Source organism: Cimex lectularius, unplaced genomic scaffold (assembly GCF_000648675.2).
Source record: "Cimex lectularius strain Harlan isolate CLEC.00 unplaced genomic scaffold, Clec_2.1 scaffold22, whole genome shotgun sequence".
Taxonomy (NCBI): Eukaryota; Metazoa; Arthropoda; class Insecta; order Hemiptera; family Cimicidae; genus Cimex; species Cimex lectularius.
In genome coordinates, this window is record NW_019392657.1 from 2,666,822 (window position 1) to 2,689,540 (window position 22,719).

Consider the following 22,719-nt stretch of genomic DNA (forward strand, 5'->3'; position numbering starts at 1 on the left):
ATCAACACGACACCCGATACAAAATACAATTTTGGTCACATTCACTTTCCCAGAGTACTCGATGTTCCTCGTGGCAGGGTTGAACGCGCACCATTCTCGCTAATAACTTACGTTTACTATACATCACTCTCACCCCAGAATTGTCTAACAAAACAAAATATTAAAATACAAAGTGGATTGTGGCAGGAACGAACGAAGGTTAGAACCAAAAATGAATAGTTGCACTATTGTAAGTACGTTGTAGGTTCAAAGTTTAGTTAAAATAACCTTTTTATTGTGCCCTTTATAATAAACAAACGGCCCACATTATGTGCGCGCTGAGTTGTCAAGGCTCAATTCGAAGATTGATGAAAATAAAGTCAAATAATTGAAACTCATTGCCCCCAATCAGTCCGTCCAGCACAGCAGCCCTTTCGTCGGCGAGCCCCGCAGTCTGGCTCGGTCAGAACAATAAATAACCCTAGGTGGAGAAAAAAACTAGCGTAAAGATTCAATATAGCTCGGGGAGGAGAAAATGTTCCCTGTATTTCGTACACGGAACACGTCTCGCACGCGGCCGGCAGCAATCAATATGGCCCATGTGGAGCGGCCCTGTCCGAATAATACAACAGAACCGGCGAGTCCATTGCATACATCCTGAAATCGAAAGTACGGATGTCATATGCTCGAGTGGATTTTGTATTTTGCGTCGCCATATACAAAACTGGAAAGTCGTGGGTCGGAATTTTTCAGTCTAGGTTTTATTTTCCAAGCAATTTTTTTTTACTTTCGTAGGGTTTTTAAAAACACTCCTTACATTTTCCTGCATTTCTTGTGTGAATGCACGACGGTCAAAACATTTGACAAGAATGACGTTCACGAATTGAGATTACGACTTGGTAGACAGGCAAGTATGTAAAAATCGAAACACAGACCTCTTCTAACATCTCACGGAGGATAAAGCATTATATTCTACATAATTATGTTAAATTATTTATGATTTTTCTGGAACTTCTATTTTACAAATCTTCAATTGTATGACGCAAATATGCTAAGTGGTTTATCGAATAGGTATATTGCCTTTCATCCAAACTAAACGATCTTCTTTTAAAATAATCATTAACTTAAAAAAAGGTCGGATTACAAGTAAAGTGATTTTGAGTAAACTTGTTTAACAATTATCGAAGAGACTTCACCCGTAGAGGATTCTTAGTGTCTCAGGGAATGGGATCCATCTATTTTAAATGAAATTTACATTATAAGTTTTATAAGCTTTTGTTCAAAACACCCACACCCCTCCATCAACCCTCGATATGACCTCTGATGTAGACCCTCGTAGAGAAAAAATAAATACAGTTAAGTCCACTCATTACTGTCTTAGTTTATTTAGCTGAGTCAACCTCGTAACTTTCGAAACCACCCTTTGTAACGCTTCAGTAATCTTATAACGTGCTGACTTTGTAGCAGACTACTGGCCTGGGTAAAATTGAATATATTTAATGGCTCTGGAAGTTGAACCGGACATGAGCTTATACATTTTATTGAACACGAGAAAATAATATTTAAAGAACACAACTTGAACAAAATAAATTATGGATTTCGACCCATCGACGCATCAACATCTCACTGTAACAACTTATGGTCCTTGAAGCGTCTCAGGTCATTTTCGATGGTTCGATCATCCTCTTCATGAATGCTGAATCCGTAAGTGGATCTTCCCTGTTGCTCAAAAAGTTGGTCTACTGCTTCAGATGATCAGCGTTGTCTGATGTCTGCGTTGGTCCTTCCCAATTTAGTCACCTTAGTACCTTATCACAGCTAGGCCTCAAGTTCATAATTCGAATTTCTGGGTTCGTCGTATGTCTTTCTATTACTCAGGACGAAAACTTCCCCTTGTCTTTTTGCAAATGAATTGCTCCAAAACTTACTTGGGTCCGAACGAAGTTCGGTTTCGCCCAGTGGGTCATAACTAACAAAAACAGGTGATTTGCACAGTTTCTGTCTTAAGAGCTGGAATGTCACTAGCTGATTCGAATCAGCATCACTGGTTATTTTAGGGCTGCCCTTTTAAAAGTTCCGTCAAAGGTTCAGCAATTTTTTCATAATCCTTGATAAATTTCCTAAAATAGCATATAAGGCCCAAAAATGACTTCAAAGTAAGGAATGTTTTCGTTTTGGGAAAATTAGTTGGGTTTTAGTTTTATATTCTGACGGTCGAACAATGTTGTTTTTCACTAATTGTCCTAAATAATCAATTGATTTTTAAAAAGTTGGCACTTCTTTCAATTAACGTCTAAACCATATTGAGAACAACGACGAATTACACTTTCTAAATTTTTCGCCGCTTCAGTTTCATCTTATCTAGGAATGATAATATCATCAAAATCCATTGATTTAAGCATTAATATCTACCATTACTCTTGGAAGTCATGGAGGATGTCAAAAAACGGAATCTCATAGGATAAAATTATTCTCATTTTAACACCATCTTTGATTTTCTCCGGCTATTAGTTCTTTACCAAATGATTTACATTTAGGTTTTCCAACGTCTAATTCTTTAATTTGCTTATTTATTGAAAATACGTGGGCAATTTTTTCTTTTGGAACAAAAATTATCTTATTATTTTTAACTATAATTATGTGTTGTTCAAAAATTCTCTCCCAAGCAAAAACAAGACGTTCAATACAGAATCATCGACTATGAAATGATGGTCTATGTCCTTCTACTCTGCGTCCTTTATCGCAATATCACAGGAAAAGGAACCGCGCGTTTCAACCGAAAATCCGCCAAGTTGGATTCAATAGAAGGGTTTAGTAAAGGCTTCCCGAGATCAGCATATGCAGATTGTCTTATAATATTTACTTCCAAACCAGTGTCGATAAATGAAATAAAACATTCACCGGCAATGTTTACATGAATGCGGCAACTTTTGTCATCCATTGATGTAATAGTTTTGGAGAGAAAAATACTTCCGGCAGCAGGAAGTGTATCCGACGGTGTGCAAACACGATGCTCAGAATCTCTTGAACGGCAGAACTTTTTTTTTAGGGTTTTCAACAATGATTCTTATTTATCGCCGAAAGTAGTAAACCAACACTTTTTCTCCGATGTAGGATGTTCTGCCAATTTACAGGCCACGGCTAAACGCCCAAAATTTCCGCACTGAAAGCACTTGGGGTCTTCTTTCGCGTAATGTGGAATCTTTCGATTTATGTTCGTTCCCGCCGCAATTGTAGCACCGAAACGGTTTTTTGGTAGCCGATTTATCGGGTGTCTTATTAAATTCAGCTTCAACTTTTTCTACATGGCCGGGTTTTTCTTAAAATCAGCCAAAGTTCCGTATAAAATAATATGGTCACGGATTTCAGCTATACAACTCATTCAGCTATATTTCGTCGACATCTTGCTCAGAATTTTCCTTTAGCCGAAAATAAAAGGCTTTAACCCTCTAGCTCAGCTTCTGCTTCGTATTCGAAATAATTCGGTTCGAAATTTTCGGCTCAAAATAGTCTAACAGTATTGTTTTAAGCGTTTTCCAAATATTAAGACCTGCCTCGCTTTTGACAAACAATAAAGCTTTACTTTTCAATGATCATTAGCAGACTGATAGTGTCAGGTCCTGAAAATTTCTGATCGATTTTTACATGGTGGTCTATCGCCATCGCACGTGCTTCAAAATCATCAAATCAGGGGGATCGTCTTGATTTTTTCGTCTTATTTACTTCTCGTCGTCTCGTCTTGTATTATTGCGCCGACTCTTCTTTTCTTTGTACTCGTCGCAATCGTCACTTTTGTTTATCCGGCAAGGAAGTACAATTTTTCAACTCCGAGCACCGACGCAAATCGAGAATAAAAGAAAACAAACTTACTCCTCCTCCTAGCAAGCGATTCGCCCCTATTTTGTAAGAAAATTGGATAAGTTAGTGGCTCTGGAAATTAACCTCGAAATTAGCTATATAGCTTTATTGAGCACAAGGAAAGAATACTTAACAAACACAACTTGAAAAATTAAAATATGATTTTAACCTCTCTTTAACAACTTATTCTCAACTAAGTCCTTCTTCCTGCCTGCCGCATGGAGCATCTCAGGTCACTTCAGACTTACATACCAAAGACCATCTATTTAAAAAAAAGTCACATATTCAGTTCGAATTAAAAATTATTCTACACATTTTTTTAGTAAAGATAGGTAAAAAATAGGTAACCAACGTAATTAAGTTAATGAATAACTAACTTTCTACTAATATGTAGTTCACAATAAATTTGACAGTAAATTTTAATTGGGATTTTTCAATATTCGACTATGTATCACATTTAAACTTTTTATATATTTTTTATAGTTGCACGATTATTCATCTCTTATAAATAATTTCTTTAAATAGCCTTCTGTCAGGCTATTCGTCACAATCCACTGCTTTTACATTAACCCAGTCAAAAGTGTGGCCTGTGTTGTGGACACGGTCCGACAACGCAATCACTCCCCCGTCCTGGTTTCCGGCGTCCGATTTGCGGCCAGATATTCTATTTTCAATTAACTGCTGGGTTTTTTTTCTATAATATATGGTATCAAAGGTTAGACGATTCAATTTATACGGTTCTTGAAAGTTCAACAGGCTTTCTTCATAACTTTCAATTAAGGTTTTTAGTTGAGATAAAAAAGTCAGTGTCACTAGCGGGATTCGAACCAACGGCCGCTACAAATGAAATGGCCATGGAGAGCATTAGTGAAGATATACCTCATTTTACTTACTAAATTCACTAGTTTTCGTGGTCCGCTTGACCAATTATATCTTTAAATTAATTAAGGTTTTTAGTTGAGATAAAAATTCATTTGTCGCCGAGAATCAAATAGATTACACATTTGAAAAAAAGAGGGAAAATTCAAAAGGTGGGGTTGAGATGGGAAGTTAGTGTCCGAGTGAATCGAAGACACGAGGGCCTAAGTGGTAGAACAGCGGCGTATCTAGCCGAAGGTCGTGGGTTCGAATCCCGCTCGTGACACTGACTTTTTTATCTCAACTAAAAACCTTAATTAATTGATAGATAATAATTGGTCAAGCGGACCACGAAAACTAGTGAATTTCTTCATAACATTGAAAACTAACCAAGGAAAAAAACAAGTAATGAAAATCATTAAAATAGTTTGATAATGAAGGGGATATATCTGGAAAGTTTGTCTAAGGATTCGCGAAATTCGCCTTATTTACATATAATTATATAATATTTAAAAGGACATAAGTAAAAGTTAATTTTCTTGTCTTAACACAACTTTTGTTTTGGTCAAAGCGAAGTGTGTAGTAACACCATTTTTGCCTCTTTCTGCACATAAATCGTATGTCTGTAATGCAGATGTTCGTCTTTGCAACAACTATACTAGCTTAATAAATTTAGGTATTGACGTATTATAAAATATTTATTTAGATTTTTTGAATATCATCAATATTAAGTTGTCCGATAGTGTATGTGTGGTTCGTCAAAAAGTTATGGTTATTATAGGAATGTCAAAACCATTGACGTAACTTATTTTTTTTCTATTTATTTCCGCAATCCCAAAATAAATCTGATATTTGGCGTGAATTCTGCCCAAGGGTCTGATATATAATTATATTATGATGCACGTCCTCACATCTACGTTTACGGAGGACAGAATTTTTATTTATTTATTTTTTATTGGGGTTCGCAACGAGATCATATTAACCCCCGGCCATTTCATAAAACATAAAACGCCCATTTGTAAGTAGTTTGGAAGAACGCGGAGTCAATGCGAAATCATTGTTAACGATCAAATTACAATGTACATTTTATGTTCTTATGCCGAGAATTTGCCCGCTTCGCTCCGTGGAGACGGGCGGGGTTACTTAATGTAATATTAAATTATAAATGGGCGCCACGCTGTTTAATATGACACGGAAACAGCGAACCGTAAAAAAAAAAAAAAAAAAGGAATCCAAGAAAACTCAATAAAAGTAAAATTAACTAAGTAATAAAATGAAAACAATATTTACATAAGGAAACAAAAAAACACATTTATTCCAAAGGAAACTAAAATATTAAACATGCATCAATCTTAATTCTCTTCGGGTAACATTACAACAGACTTACACACTAAATGTACCTAATTATCTTAAAATCTAAATAAACATTCATTACAAGCTAAACTTTCCTGGGAACCAGTGTCCACGTAAGCTTCTTTTTCCTGACGGTTGAAAATCCCCGTTTCCAGGAAAATATGGAACACCTTCTCTAAAGTTCGGTGGGTCCGCGGTCGCCTTCGTTGATCAAGGAATTGATGATTTTCTAATGATCCGGCCAGGCCGTAGAGATCTCCATCTCGGCGCACACTACTCTCTCACCTGCACTCATCCTAAGCCTATCCTAGGCCATCTTAATTTTTGATTGAACCTCGCCAACTTTAGTTAGGCATTATAATTTAGGAAGCATCCCCGGTTAAATAATAATAATACATACTCTGTTACGAACGTAGCAATCTACAAGATGGCAAATTACAGTGGATTCTTGTTTATGACGTTCCTTCAGCTGGTTGTGTTACCTAGGGAGATTTTGCATAACGTTGGCGTGGATTGTAACGTTAAATTTATTGAAATGCTTACCAGATTTAACGGAACGCTATCGGAAATAGCGTCCAACGCTCTTTTACAATAGCGGGCTTATTAACGGGTGACAGTAAAAACACACCAAAGTGTGACTATATGCTGCTGCGTAATACACTAATACGAACAATTATGACTACTAAATGCATATATGGGTTAATTTTATAGTTGCCATTTTATAATTCGTACGTTTCCATGAATCCCGACTCCTAAGAATGTATGTTTATATGGTGTTCTAACATAAAAATAAATGAAAACAGCTTTTGGCTGAACCGCCTAAATACAATTTAAAAGTTCTAAGAGACAGGAATAGACTGTGGTTATATTGATTAGGTATATGGTTAACTAACTGCACTGTAATATTTTAGTTTTTCCTAAAAAGTTACACAGTTTTTTTAATTTTTGATTCTTTTTGTCCTCAATTTCATTTAAATTGAACTTTCCCTTAATGTAATTAAAGTTTACTTTGTATGCTAGACCTTCTGCAACTATCAGGCCCTCAGCATTTGCCAAACCGTCGTCAGAAATCAAGAAAAAATACATAACATCCGTAAACGCGTGTACCTTTATTGACACGCTTGCAAGATACGACTATAACCTGAACTACTACAAACTCTCAAGGAAAGTTAGCTTAAACGGCAAAAAGCGTTATTCAAAAAGTCTTCAAATAGTGTCAACGTTATTTGAAAGACGTTAACCTTGAAATAGCGGAAACGTTATGCAAAATCTCTGTTATCTGCCTAAGAGGTTTGGATAGTGAATACTTTAAAAATACCATCATTGACTGCTCATACATGGAAAATGTCGATTTTTCCTTATACAGCAAATACGTCGTCCGACTGCAAAATATCAATTCTCTAATAAAAAACAATTGCTTGAAGATTTTTTTCATTTTTTTATACCACGAATATAACAATATATATATTGAAGCTAAAAAAAAAGGGACTCTTGTATTTTGTTGTTTATTTCAAACAATATGTATTTTTAGCGTTATATTGTTGATGTTGATGATAAATGCAGTTTTTCTCAAGTAGTGCAGCCCTTCTGGCTTATTATACTTTCCTAGTCCCTTAGTCCTGTCAATCGACTCTATCCTTCTCCTAAGAAATACTAGGTCATTGCCTGTCGTTGCTGTTATTCCATTCCCTGGGTTTTATCGTTACATTAATTGCAACATCGTAAACCGCATTAAACGAGATGAGAAATTCATGAGTTTTCATTAATTAAAAAAAATACGTAAATATGTACTGTTATTATTATACATACGGATAAAAATACATACGGCTTTAAATAGTCCGGTTTTTGTCATTGAGTGTTTGTTAATATTTTACCAAGCCTGGGTAGGCTGCGATGTGCAATTTAACTTGCGAGTATTGAAGGGACGATAACGTGAAAATATGCGAACCCATCAAATTCAGCCGAAGAAAATTTGTCAACGAACGTGTAAACCACAATTCACATACACACCAGTCGTAATCTAAAAGCGTTGCATAACATCAAAGTAAAACGAACCTGCGAACTCTTTAACCGACCAACTAAACCAACACTATTCACTGCATCGTAATTAAGCTAATACACCGTCGAAAAAACTAATTGTAATCTCTAGTACCGTTTCGCCTGTTCGATAGAACCTGCAAAAAGAACAAACTACTTACTATCTCGTCTGTACGGACTGCCTGAGCGCGATTTCCTCTATTTGTGACAGATTCTCGGTGGACCCTCTCGTCGCTCTTTTATTAGAGAGATATGCTGAGCTGGAGCGTCTCGGAAAAACGATGCTCGTACCCGGACAAGTTGGGGTGGAGTGCAACGAACGTGAAGACGAAACGGCGAAAGCTGGGACGTCTTTCCCTCCAGACAGAAGCACCGCGGTCCGACCATGTGATGCTTTAAGACCAGTAAGAACGCAATAAAAGCTCTTGCTTGTCAAGAGCACGACTGAGAGAAAAAGGCCAGTGAGGATCTGAAACGCAAGGATAATGCTCACCTTTTTGAGGGTAGGCCATTCTCGAAGAACACACGGACACTTGGTTGAGGAGTGCCGCGCCTTGGTCCTTACTAGGAGCGAGTAGGTTAGGTGCCCAATGTAAAGACAGTCCTTGGGTCGTTGGAACCTCTGTTCCGATTTTTACGAGAACTGGGGAGTTTCCTCTGTAAATATTGTAAATATATTTGTTAGTTTGTGTGAATGAGTAAAGAAGGGACCGATGGTGGGATATCGAGTACCCCATTGGCCCTCTCAATGAATTGAGGGCTGATATGACTTCTTTATCGGTTGCCTGCCATAAAAAAATAAAAGTAAACAGACAAGACCGATAAAGTCAAATAAGTAGCAAGAAAATAATTATTTAATATATAGTATATACTTAGGTTAAAAATATTATTGCAAGGCATTATATTTTCGGATTTAATTTATTCAATGGTTTTAAGGTATTAATTGTTAAAATCAAAGAACGATTTTGTGCTGGCCTGTCTATAGGCTTAATTCAATGGAAGGCCTTTACTCAAGTAATGAAAGTTATGTATTTTCAAAATAATTTGCCTACTTTGGAGTGGATATTGGGGATCTTGTTGACTCATTTTCCTATTTTTCAGTTTAGTAAATGAAGGTCTCTAATCTTTTGTTGAAATGCACCGTGATGCATGTTGATTTATCTCTTCATTTTGTCGATTAATAAACTCTTACTACGTACATTTCATTTCGTTACAATTTTACAACAGGACAAAATAATCCAGTTTTGAATTAATATGAAAGGTTTATTAAAATATTTCGTATCTATCGCGATAAAAAACTTGGATTTAAACAAATGAAAAGTTTTGTAACGATCATTTCAGATCCATATAATTATGTAATGACGGAACCATAGTGAGTGATTATGATCCCTGTAACTAAGAACATTATTTTATTGTAGTATAATTTATTCTGCATATATATCTAATCGTATATTACGTAAAAGATAGGTTTTTAAGTATTAAAATTAGAAAAGTCGAACAAAGTCATACTGGAAAATTCCGGTACAGTGAAAGGACAGTTGACAAACCAGTCGTTTTATTCAAATTAATAAGACAAAAAAATTGAGACAACACAGAAAATAAATAATAATAATTAATTTTAAGTTATTTCATCGACTCTGCGAAGTTTTAAGACGGATTTGACCATGATTTGAATCACCATTGTTTTTCGGGGCGGCAAAGGATATTCAGCCTCTTAAACAAATTTTCTTGAAAATGCGCTATTCGCGAGAAGGGATTTTCTAATCGGAAACGGTTCAGAATTTAATTAAAATTGGTTTATCGAATTTCGGCCTTTCTCTTGGCTAGTATTATCGAGTTGATTGTGAGAGAGGAAAAGCGTTTCAATTAAATTACAGAAACAGTTGTTGGACTGTGTTTATACAAACCGCAAATAAAGGATACTTCATTAATTCAGGCAAAGAAGGGAAAAACGTGGAAAGGGCAGCGAGGGTAGCAGACAATAAAAATACAAACGTTCTTTGGTCGCGGGGGGTTGTTGAAAAAAGGTTTCAATGATTACAAATAGGCCTGAGCACGCTTGCTCACTAATGCTTAAGCTTAGATGTTTACATTACTGGCCCAAAAGGCGCGAAAGACTGTTTTGTCAGACTTTTGTTCTGGTTGAACAAAAACAATAATATGCAAGCCTTTTTTTGGTAAAAGAGACTAAAATTAAAGTAAACAACTTCATAAAATTGAGTTTGATATTTGCCGAGTTGAAAAAGCTGAATTGCATTGTACGTACCCCTTACTTTGTGTTTTCTTCATTGATAAACTATATACTCACGATTCAGGGTTAACTCTGTTAAGTCGTTTTAGATCGAGAAAAATGATGACGTTGACCTGTATTAGCTGTTAAATCGAATCTAATAGCAGTGTAGTCAGACTGTTGGTCCTTAGGACTTAGGTAACAAACTTGATGGGCTTTGAATTGAACATCTGGTTATTTGTTGTTATGTGTTTTTATTTTTAAATACGATTTTATTAAATTCGACCAATACATTTATTCTGTTAATTTCTGATCAAACCTCATAGCCTCATTCATAGTGAAGGCATGGGATCTTCATCGACTATGTAATATTTACGTTCCATCCATCTTTCCTATCCAGTAAGGAAGTTCATTACTGGATTCAGGAACCAGTTCTATCTCTTGATTATCTGGTTAGTCCAGATGTGATTTAATGTGTTTATCTTCTAAACATCCAACGAGCACTTATCCCATTTCATCGTACAATTTTTCACACAAATTAAAGAGTGGATTTTGAATCAAAGACTCGTCTTATCTTTCGACTGACTGTCGTTTTGAAAAAAATAAACTCTTCCTTTACAACTGAAAACAAAATCTTTACCAACAATAAACTTTTGACAACATTTTTGGTTTTACTAGTCGCCACGTGCAGCACTAATTTGAAAAACTAACATGTAACTTCGATATACGCACAGAGGCGTTCACAATCTTACAGATAATTTTCGACTCGACTTAACATGCATTAACATCTAACACAAATACTCTATTAACAAGTGTTAAAAATTGGTATTAGTTATTGGTGGTCGATAAACTCAGAATTTCGAGTATCATATTTTCTGAAAAAAATGGTGTTGTTGATTTATTTATGTGACCTCAAGATACGTGAACACACGTTCCATTTCTATTCCTATTCGCGCTGGTTGAATTTCAGGAAGGGTAATTGACTGGGCAAGAAGAATCTTTTATATATTTATTGATTGGATAGGATCGGGTATCAATTTCATTCTTTCCTCTGCTCCGCGGAAAATATTGCGACGTTTAATTTTGTTAGACCTTATAATTGACACGGTTTCATTTTTTATTTCTTTCCTTTCTATGATTTGTCGTAATAACAGGAGACATTTTGAAAAATCTAAAAAAAATGCGAACCTGACGCAGACTTAGGTATGTCCTTAATATCTGGAAAATGGCTGAGGTTACTATGATCGCAAAACCATTTGAGACACCTCACGAAGTTTCTTTCTACCGACTCATCTCATTGCATCAAATAATCTTAAAACTGTTTGAAAAACTAGTGCTGAATAGACTGAAAACCTACATTAAAATAACGAACGTTGTACATGCCACCTGTTCGGTTTTAGAGACAATTATTCAACCATAGATCAGATACATAGATGTACTCCTAATAGAGAAGATCTGTCGGCAAAAATTCAAATTTATTCTTAGACTTATCGCAACCTTTGAAAAGATTTGACATGAAGGTTTACATATATGCTAAAAACAATATGCCAAAGAAAGCATGTTGAAATTTTTACCTCCACCTTTCGGAAAGGTAGATAAGACGTTAGAAGAGTTAGACAAAAAGAGCAAAGACAGCATGAATACTCTGGATTTGTTCGAATTCGAGGCTGGCGTACCACAAGGCCATGCTGGCCGATTGGTTAGGTCGTCCAACTCGTATTTGCCACACTGGCGGTTCTGGTTTCAAATAACGGAAGAGCCTTTGGGATTTTATTTGGGATTAATTTAGAAAAACTATTGTAAAGTACTACTACGGATTACTCCGCATTCTGTAATTTGAGGTTAAGCCCTCATGTAAGACGGGAATTATTTTACTTTTTCCCAAGGTAGCATCCTTGGTCCTGTAATGTTTTTGCTTTATGGAAGTGACCTATCACAGTCGGCAAACATGCCATTGCAACATTTGCCGCGCTGCCTCCTTAAAAACAACCGCAAATGGCAATGAACGGCATCCATGACTGGGCTGGATCGTCATGGAACATAAAGAACTTAACAAATAGAAAATTAATATACCAACCTTCAAACCTTCAATGGTAACTTAGTACCGTCCCAAAAGTTAGTATAGGTTTTAGGCAATAAACTAGCTAAAAAATTTAAATTGGAAAGAACACATCAAAAAGAAAGAACTTGACTTCAAATGTCGACAACTTTATTGCTAAAGTAATGGATGGATCATACAAAATAAATTACGTTTTACAATCAATACGTTAAAACCTATATTATCATAACACATGGTTTTAAAATAAAGTACCACGAAATAAGATAGATGCTACTTGGTATGAAAGGTATGGTTGCAAGTACTATCTACGCCTTCAAAGCCACTTGGTCACCGAGGTCAGCCGCCTGTCAGACACGGTCAGAACATTATAATGTGACTGAAGATGACCATTTGAGTTTTAAAGGTTACGAGGTTGACTCACCTAGTTAAGCTATGACAGTAATGAGTGCACATAAGTGTATTTATTAGCATGTCTTTCGTTGCAACCACGTATTGCACGATCAAATCGTTTAATTTTTCTTTATTGATATTGGAGAATTGGTTCTCTTGCTAATCCTAACTGTACGGAGAGAAAGAGAATTATGCAATGACGACATTCCATGAGAAAGGTTAATCTCGGCGGGAACGGTGGTGACCTGACGAAGTGGTAAGAAAGGGTGGAAAGAAATAGAAAAGGCGGTGGGTCAATGCAGTCGACGGAAAAACGATACTCTCCTGTTATTTCTCGGTCAGAGCTTCCCCGCCGATTAAACAGGAGAGCAATAGAAGGGGTTTGCTTCCAATCGATCCACGTTACTACTGAATGATGCGGGCCGGTCGAGTAGTACGAATGCCCATCTTTCCGAATAGGGCTTTTTTCTTTTTTTTTTCAACATCCAGTCCCACGGCGTTCACTCCCTCGTCCCAATTACTATAGAACTCGTTACTTCCTTCCGTCCTGTTCCGGTCGGAAGATCACTCGGACAAACACTAGCTACGCTGCCAACTCGAACATCCACCTTACCGCGGCTGGATTTATTTACAACTTGCAATTTTCCCCTCCCAACGCTTCGTTAACAGGCAACAGTAACTAATTTTGTATATTATCTTTTTTCCTTAACCCAAAATTAAAAGAAGATACACAAATTAAATGAAAAAAATATTTAATCATAATCAGTTATTAACTAACATATATTAGAACTGATCAAAATTGTACAGACTTAGCCAAGTTGTCAGACAAGGATAGAAATACTAAGGATACAATAGATGAAGTTTAACAAGCTAAGACAAAAATGAATTTATTTGCTGAACCTTGAATTCATTATTCTGAGAAAAAATATAATGTAGAACAAAACAATGTAAAATAAACGGCCTTCTCTCAGTAAGTTTAACTTGTGCTTGAGAGCAGGAGTTGTGAGCTCACAAATAGTTTTATGCAATACAGAAACAAACAAAAAACATATTGATACAAATTAGTGGTAGCAGAATACATTCAATTTATTTGACTATTGTAATTTTATATATTTTTTAAATAATTATTTTATTAATAATATTAAATTCACTAATTTCGTGGTTCGCTTGACCAATTAATATATTACAATTAATTAAGGTTTTTAGTTGAGATAAAAAGTCAGTGGCACGAGCGGGATTCGAACCCACGATCTTCGGCTAGATACGCCGCTGCTCTACCACTTGAGCTATCGTGACTTTGATCCACTCGGACACTAACTTACCATCTCAACCCCACTTTTTGAATTTTCCCTCCTTTTTGCCATTTTTCAGAGAATTTTTTTTTGCCATTTTTTAATAATATTTTTAATAAAATTCTCTTAGACCTTATCACTTCAATTTCTGCAGTATTGCATAAATCCACGTCGTCCGCCTTTTTGTGATCAAAGAACATAATCAAAGCATGTTGTTTATGTTTGTTTCTTAGTGACTTTTTTTAAAATAATTTGTTGAATTCGTGAAGAATGGTCAAGAATGAGGTAGTTTAGAAAAACACCTTTTTTTCATTTCTTTTGCCGACGTTTCGACCTTTGTTCTGCTCATCTTCAGGATCTGGGTAAATTACAAAACATAAGTTGATTGGAAAAAATACAATTAAAAATGTAAATATAAATTTTGAACCAAGTTTCATTCTCACATAAAGTGTGGTGCTATTCTTGTGGTATCATATCGGTGTTGTGTGAAAGTGTTGTGAAACGTGAATTTGTATTCTGCTGTTTTTATATGATGAAATAATATAATTATAATAAAATAGATAAGATCATGTCAAATCAGTAGAATGCAAATTCACGTTTCACAACACTTTCTCACAAAACCAATATGACCCCACAACAATAGCACCACACTTTATGTGAGTATGAAATACTTGCTTTAAAATTTATATTTACACTTTTAATTGTATTTTTCCAATCAAAATATGTTCTGTAATTTACCCAGGCTATGAAGATGACCCGAATAAAGGTCGAAACGTCGGCAAAAAAATGAAAAAGGTGTTTTTTTTTAAAACTACCTCATTATTGACCGCTCCTCGCGACTTCAACAAAGCATGTTGTTTATTTTAAAACGCATTGTGACTATCTCTGGCTGCGAACATCTTCCGTCTCGAGACCTGAGGTCTGATTTATCTGATCTGTTTTGGTGTAAGGCTTTTATTTCTAGGTTATTTTTTAAGCAGATTTCCATGAGAAATCAACTTGATTAGAACAGTTTTTACACATTGCTTCTAACCTGGTTATTTCTGTAGAACGTCTATCTCTTACCAGATCGAAATTTAGTTAGGTTGTTATAAAAAAAAAAACTAATCAATTAATCTTACACATAATAGTGGTTTTTAAAAGTTTATTTGCGAAATTCATAATGGAAGGAAGAAAGTGTTGCAGAAAACCGGAGATTTGAAATGGCATTTTTCCCCTTGGAAGACGCAGCTAATCTCAAGACTATCCCTTAGATGAGGAAAACTCGCCTTCCCGTTTTTAATGAATATAAACTGCTTCATGTTCATGTTCTTGACTTACCGTCACCCTTTCATCCTCCTCACTCCCTCTTCTCCTATTCACCCTCGATACGACATCTCTCGCTCTCGCTGGCTCTATCCTGTTACCTTTGACAAAAACAAGAGGGTGTTTTATTACAGAGGAGTCACACAATATCCTACGGGGCGTGCTTTGACAATCCTAGTAGACACCGGATCGGATGACTCCTTGTCGACTCTATTACATTAAACCCTTCCTCAACCTCTCTTTCATCTTATTTCTGGCCTCCTCGAGAACTCCGCTTTGTTAATACTCTTTATTCTCTTTCCTACGACTCTATTTGATATTAACCATTAGGAAACTTAGCAAATTAAATTTAGTCGAAAGTGTTTAAATCCTAAACTGATTGACGCTACAACGCTTTTACTTTTCAGTTTGTTGAACGATATAGTACTGTTTAAGAGTTAGTTAATTTATACCTATGCAAGCTAATATCTTTGATAATTGTTTTTAGTTTTTGGTTATTAGTAGTTTTACACTGAACTCTGAGGGATGACTTCTTTTGGATCAATGTCCCCGGAGAGAATGCACTCTCTGTCACGGAACCTTAGTTCATCAGAAAAATTTCTCTCTGTTTCTGTTGTTTTCTCACTCTCTCTCCACTCTCTCTCTCCTCTCTCTCTCCTTTCTCTCTCTTGCTCTCTCTTTTCTTAATACAGCAAAGTAAAATAAATTGCAAAACCCAAAGGAGTTGAAACTACAATCCATATACGTGTAATGTAAAATGAATAACTGACGTGAAGTGTTAGAAAGGTCCAAGAGACCTAACTGTCAACCATCTTACTTTGAGTGAATAAATAAAACCATCTCTCTCTCTCTCTCTCACTCTCACTCTCACTCTCACTCACTCACTCACTCACTCACTCATTTACTCTCTCTCTTTCTCTCTTCATTTTCTCTCCCTTTCCCTCACTCACTTTCTCATTGTCTCTCTCTGTTTCTCTGTCTCACTCACTCTTTTTCTCATTTTCTCTTCCTCTCAATCACTCACACCTCACTCTCTTTCTCTTTGTCTTTCCCTCTCCCTAACCACCTCACCTACCCCCTCTCTCTCTCTCACTCTCTCTCTCTCTCACTCTCTCTCTCTCTCTCACTCTCTTCATTTTCTCTCCCTTTCCCTCACTCACCCTCTCATTGTCTCTATGTTTCTCTGTCTCACTCAATCTCTTTCTCATTTTCTCTCCCTCTCACTCTCTTTCTCTTTGTCATTCCCCCCCTAACCACCTCACCTACTCTTTCTCTCTCACTCTCTCTCTCTCTCTCTCTTTCACTCACTCATTTTCTCTCCCTTTCTCTCACTCCCTCACTCTTTAACTGTCAACCAACTACCTTTGAGTGAATAAATAAAACCATCTCTCTCTCTTTCTCTCTCTCTCTCTCTTTTATTCTCTCCCTCTCTCTCTTTCATTTTCTCTCCCTTTCCCTCACTCACTCTCTCATTGTCTCTGTTTCTCTCTCACACTCACTCTCTCATTGTCCATCTCTTTGTCTTTCTCACTCCCCTTTTTCACACTCTCTCTTTCGTTCTTTCTTTCACACACTTTTCCTCCTCTACTCGTTTACTCTCTCATTCGCATTTCACTCTCTCTCGCTCTCTCTTTGTCGTTGAATGTATAGGATTGGACAGTATTTGACTAAATTCTGTGACACTAAATAAAACCGCATTTATTCATTCCTGGTTACCGCTTTTCGAGGAAGTTACTTTTTCGGCAAAAATGTAGAAAACTGCAGTCCCAACTGAGAACAGTTCACATGAATGAGATGCAAAGTAAAATAACGATAAAAGTGCACGACAACACAAAAAATGTGTAACATTAAAGAAAAGCTATTTCGTTTTGTAATGTAAAAAACCTTAGCTAAGCATATTTTCATTAAACATACTAGCCTAAAATAAAATTCTGTGCTTTTCTGATTACACAGAGAAAATTGTTGGTGTAGCAGAAGGCTGGGTAGTTACTATTAATTATGATTATCCATGTACAAATATATTACACGGGAACCGGAGTGATTTTCCACACCAAAACAACTAAACTGAGTCAGTGGATCTCTGCTGGCCATGACCTTTCTTTACAAACTGGTGACTGTTTCTACAAACCGGATTGGTTTCCGCTTGCTCTTCTTCAAAACATTTGAAAGGGCAAATATATATAAAAAGCACGCATTCTGGTTCCAGGACGTTTTTCTTGTAAATAATCCTTCCAGTCGTCCTTGTTCAACTTGATCTTTTTCGTACTTAGGGATCGGCTACGACAGTTCCAATATATTATTGTGAATAAAAATTTAAATAATATTTATTTTGTTTTAATCGTTGAGAAAAGATGTATACTTTTGAATGTATATATTGCGATACATAAAAATTATCCGGTCGTTCGTTTTACGGTCATTCATGGTTTGCCGTAGGAAGTTACAATTACGGAGAACCGGCACCGCAACAATGGAAACCGGATTGTAAATTGTGTCCGGTCTAGGACGTAGTATTCTCACTATCGTTCTAGTTTCAGAAGGTCACTAATTACTGTTATTATTTGTCAGTCGGACAATAAAATTTCAATGAAACTTCCGGTTTTAGGCATAACTGTTGTTTGTACAATTGATCAATGATTATATTGTAATTATACCATTGGACCATTGGTTAGGAGTAGTTCTTTTTGCACAATTCTCATCTTCGGATCAGTTTATTCATTTTTTATCATTTTTATTCTAACGGTAAGATTAAATTTCATTTTTAAACAATGTTCAGCATGGTTTTAACAAATTAAACATGACTTAACAGCATCAATTGAATTAGTAAATTGCAAATAGTTTCAATTAATTGAAGTTTTTAGTTGAGATAAAAAAAATCAGTGTCACGAGCGGAATTCGAACCCATGATCTTCGGCTAGATAAGCCGCTGCTCTACCACTTCCCATTTCAACCCCCACCTTTTGAATTTTCCCTCTTTTTTGCCATTTTTCAAGTTGCCATGTTAGTGTCCTAGTGGATCGAGATCACGATAGCTCAAGTGGTAGATCTAGCCGAAGATCATGGGTTCGAATCCGCTCGTGACATTGACTTTTTTTATCTCAACTAAAAACTTTAATTAATTGAAATATGTTAATTGCTCAAGCGGACCACAAAAACTAGTGAATTGCAAATAGTGTTGGACATCTGAAAGACTTCACTTTTTGGAAAGATTATTAGAATAAACGCCAATGAGTAGAACTGTTTTCCGAACAGTGGATTGCCGAGATACTCATATCATTTCTATCTAAAAGACTAGATCTTGTCTAGAAATTGGTTAGGATATACGTAATAAACCGAGATAAATACATCAAGATAATTACATTAAAACTATGATTCAAAAATACATACAATATAATTTCATACATGTTGATGTATTTATTCTTTAATGCAGTAATAAAATGTCATACTTGCATAATAAATTGAATTTTAAAGGCCACATGGTATTAAAATCAATTTGGAGATGTTTATATGTAAGTACATAAATAAGATTATATCGGGATGAGTTAGAATGCTGAATTCACAATATACAAGACGCAGTATTAATAATAATAATAATAGCAATGTGGGGACTTTAGGGGGCGACAAACAGCTGAGGTCATGCCGACCCCTCTGCATGTTGTTTACTTCTTTTAATGGCCTTTCACGCATATATTTCAGCCTACAGCCATTGAACAAGTAGAAATCTGTTACTGACTCTCTCCTTTTATATGGAAACTAAGTCCTTCTAAAATGCTAGTCTCTCATTTGTTGCTTAGATTAAAAACTAATAAATAGACAGTCTGATCACATTTACTCCCCCAGAGTACTCGTTATTCCTCGGGGCGGGGTGTCCCTTCCTTTCACGCTAATAAATTACATTCATTCCAATAAATTAGCATAACTTCAACACAGACACACAACACAAGCACAACATAAACATTATATATATNGTGCTTCAAGACTACGCACAGGTCCGATGATATGCCAAAATATTGCCTATATTGTCTGTCCTTGACCGTTATGTATTTTATCCTCGCATAATGGGCGTCTACGCGGTCGCTTTCCTTCCAGAAGGTCTCCATGCGATATTCTGGTATGACTTATGCATAGTTTTGTTAGTAATGTCTTTTCGACCCGTTCTCGTTGGACCAGGGACCGACATCTTTCTTAACCTGACACAGTTTGGAAGGTTATTTCTATTTTTCCATGCACAGCGGTTTTCCCATCCTCATTTTACTGTATTTGAAAATAATTGTTTGAAATCCGCTGTGCGTACAGGTTGGGAAAACACAATAATAATGCTAAAATAGCCATTGTCTTCAGTTGTAAATCCTACTATCATTTTGATGTATTTATTCTTTAATAATATACAAAGTTTACAATTTGGAAATATCTATAATGAAGGAAGAAAGACGTTCCTCACGGAATCCTTCTAAATTAACTAAAGTATTTATTTAACGCTTACGCCGAATGGCAACCTACTTACTTTCATCTTTTTTGAAATTAATTTGATTAAACAAAAAAATTAGTTTGTTAGATTAAAATGAACTGCTGGAATATACGTAAACTGACTTAATTTGATTAGTAGAAGATTGCAGTGAAATTTCAAAATTCACACTTAGAATAAAAAAAGGGCTTTACCGCGGAATTAGGGTATCACGCCCTTCCAAGTTGACAGTTTGACTGGATTGGCACAAATCACCAGTTCGGCACACACACACGCGCACATACACACACACACACACACTCACAGAGTATGTGATGATTGTTTAGTTATTCAGATATCGTGAGATGCGGTCGGGTGTGATGTAGGTTTCAGAAAAACATTTTCTTTATCGTGCCAACGTTTCGATCTTTTATTGAGATCATCTTCAGGGCTCAAAGTGTTTGTCTTCTGTGAAATTGTGCCATCCTTGCGTGTCTTGTATATATATATTTTTTTTTTTGGGCATGTACAATTCTCATATCGGGATAGTTCTACTCGCTCTTTGCATGAACTGTTGACACCTTTTAATTATTTTGGAAGCATGAGCTCTTCATGCCGGACGCGTTCGAGGGCGTTGGTTAAAAAAAAAAATTGTATGGCATCACCATGTCAATCGCGTATGGCCAATTCGAATGTGAATGAACCACCTTCTACCATTCCGAGGCCCCACCTACAGACGTGTTCTTGTTAAGTGAAATGTTCATTTTATCGTGTTTGAAATGCATTTGTAGCGTCAGAAAGCCGGATCGCGATGATTAGAATCTTTATCAAATTAATAAATATATATGTACTGTTATGAGCCGTATAGAAAAATACGGGAACAATTTATATTTTGTATGAGTGAAGATCTGTTTCCATTATTATAGAAAGTATGCACTTTTTAGGCAAATTTTTATTCTTTGTAAAAATAACCGTTTTTAATAAAGATAAACATTTACCGAGGTCTTAAAAACCATTAAATACAAAAGATGGTATAATAAATAAAAAATAAATTACATGTGTATTTGATTTGCCAGAAATAGGTTACAACGTTTTATACAGACCTAAATTTCCTACTGAGACTGAGACAACCGCAATATAAAAAAAGATATCGTTATCAAAGCAATTGCGGACAAGGTCTTTAATTTTATCTGTGTAATGCGTTTAGAAATTTTTTAAGTATGCGTAACCTAATAACATTGTGGTTATAATTTAAACAATTCTTATTTGGGTATCAAAGATAATTAATAATATATAATCAGTGTCATATTACTTCTTGAGCACATTTCCTTATAAAAATAATAAAAATTAATTACATTATTTAATTACAAGAAATGAAAAGAAATACATAAATGTATTTTCCAAGCTGCCCTTCTGTGGCATAGGAATGTACACTATCGATAAGCATCTCAGACAGAAGGATAAAAAGAAAATGAGGGAACACTCGAACTCACTCATTGGACACAAACAATCCAAGAACCTCCTAAAAAAACTTTGGAAGGAATATAAAAACAAAATGCTTTAATGGAAGCGGAAAAAAACTTCGAATCGTGACAGGATTCGTAACAGGACATCTGCGAAATGGACGTCTGAAGAAGATTGGTAGACCCAATAAGGAAAGTGCAGATAATGCAAATAAGCAGAGGAAACACGGACACATTTACTAATAAACTGGGCTGCAACATTTGCTCCCAGGAGAAAATGTTTTGTGTCGTACAGTGTAACTTACTAATAAAGTTTCTTGAAACCAGGGATACAACAGCAGGGCGCAGTTTTTATACAAACCCTGACTAATACATCTACTTACAATTTGCTCTGGTGATCTGCACTGCACCCTATTTCAATCCACCCAGCAAATTTATAAAGTCATGTGACTACATGTCTTGACATCCAAAGAATAACTGTATTCTGGAAGAATCGGGCAAATCCCTGAGAAGTGAAGTGTCTTCTCTAGCTTTTCGATTCCAGAGACAACTTAGTAGGGTTTAAAGTAGTTCCCCCTTTAGTTTTACTAACCATCTAATAGAACTTGTTTTCAAACATTGCTTATTTTTGCCCTCCAAGCTTGTTCATCACTTCACATTTGGTTTAAGATATTTTTACAACGTATAATGATGAGAGTTCGCAACTCTGTACAGTAAATCTTTCCTTAAGGACTCCTTTACAAATAATAACAAGGAATCAAAACCGACATCGGCTTTTTTGTGCCCACTAAGATCGGCACTAGAGTCAAGTATCTAAATTTTTTCCTGCTGACGCCCAAAATAACCCCTTCTTTCATACTTCGTGGCCATAATGTTAAATCATCATAAAATTATATAGTTTGAGGAACAAGGATTAAGTAGTTTGCGAACAAAAAACTATCGAGCAAATACTGAAGTCCCCACACTTGTGAAGTGTAGCAAAGAATCACATTTCCTTGTAATATATTCGTATAAGTTGTAATTAAGAAATGATGCTATATTCACTGCCAGTGAGACTTCTCATCATTGTAAATATAATATAACATTAATTTTGGCGTTAGTATTGGGAGTTTGTGTTTGAACTAATATCTGATTTTCGAATAAATAGACCGGGATAAAATTGTTTGTAGGTTTTATAATTAACACGTTGCTTATATGTAAGAGGGAATACAGGGATGATATTGTAGTTAAATCTTACAACTAGTGTATAGGGTTATGTACTCAGATTTCATGTTACAAACTCGAACCGGAAAAAAAACATAAATAATCATTGACGGATGTGGCAGCGGCGTGTATCGATTTTATCATGCCATGTTGTCTTGGTTTGTGGATACAAGCCGTCCAAAATTAGGAAAAGTTTACAGACAGGGCCGAACTAAATATAACCAGCGTCCAAGCGGCTTATAATTCTTTCC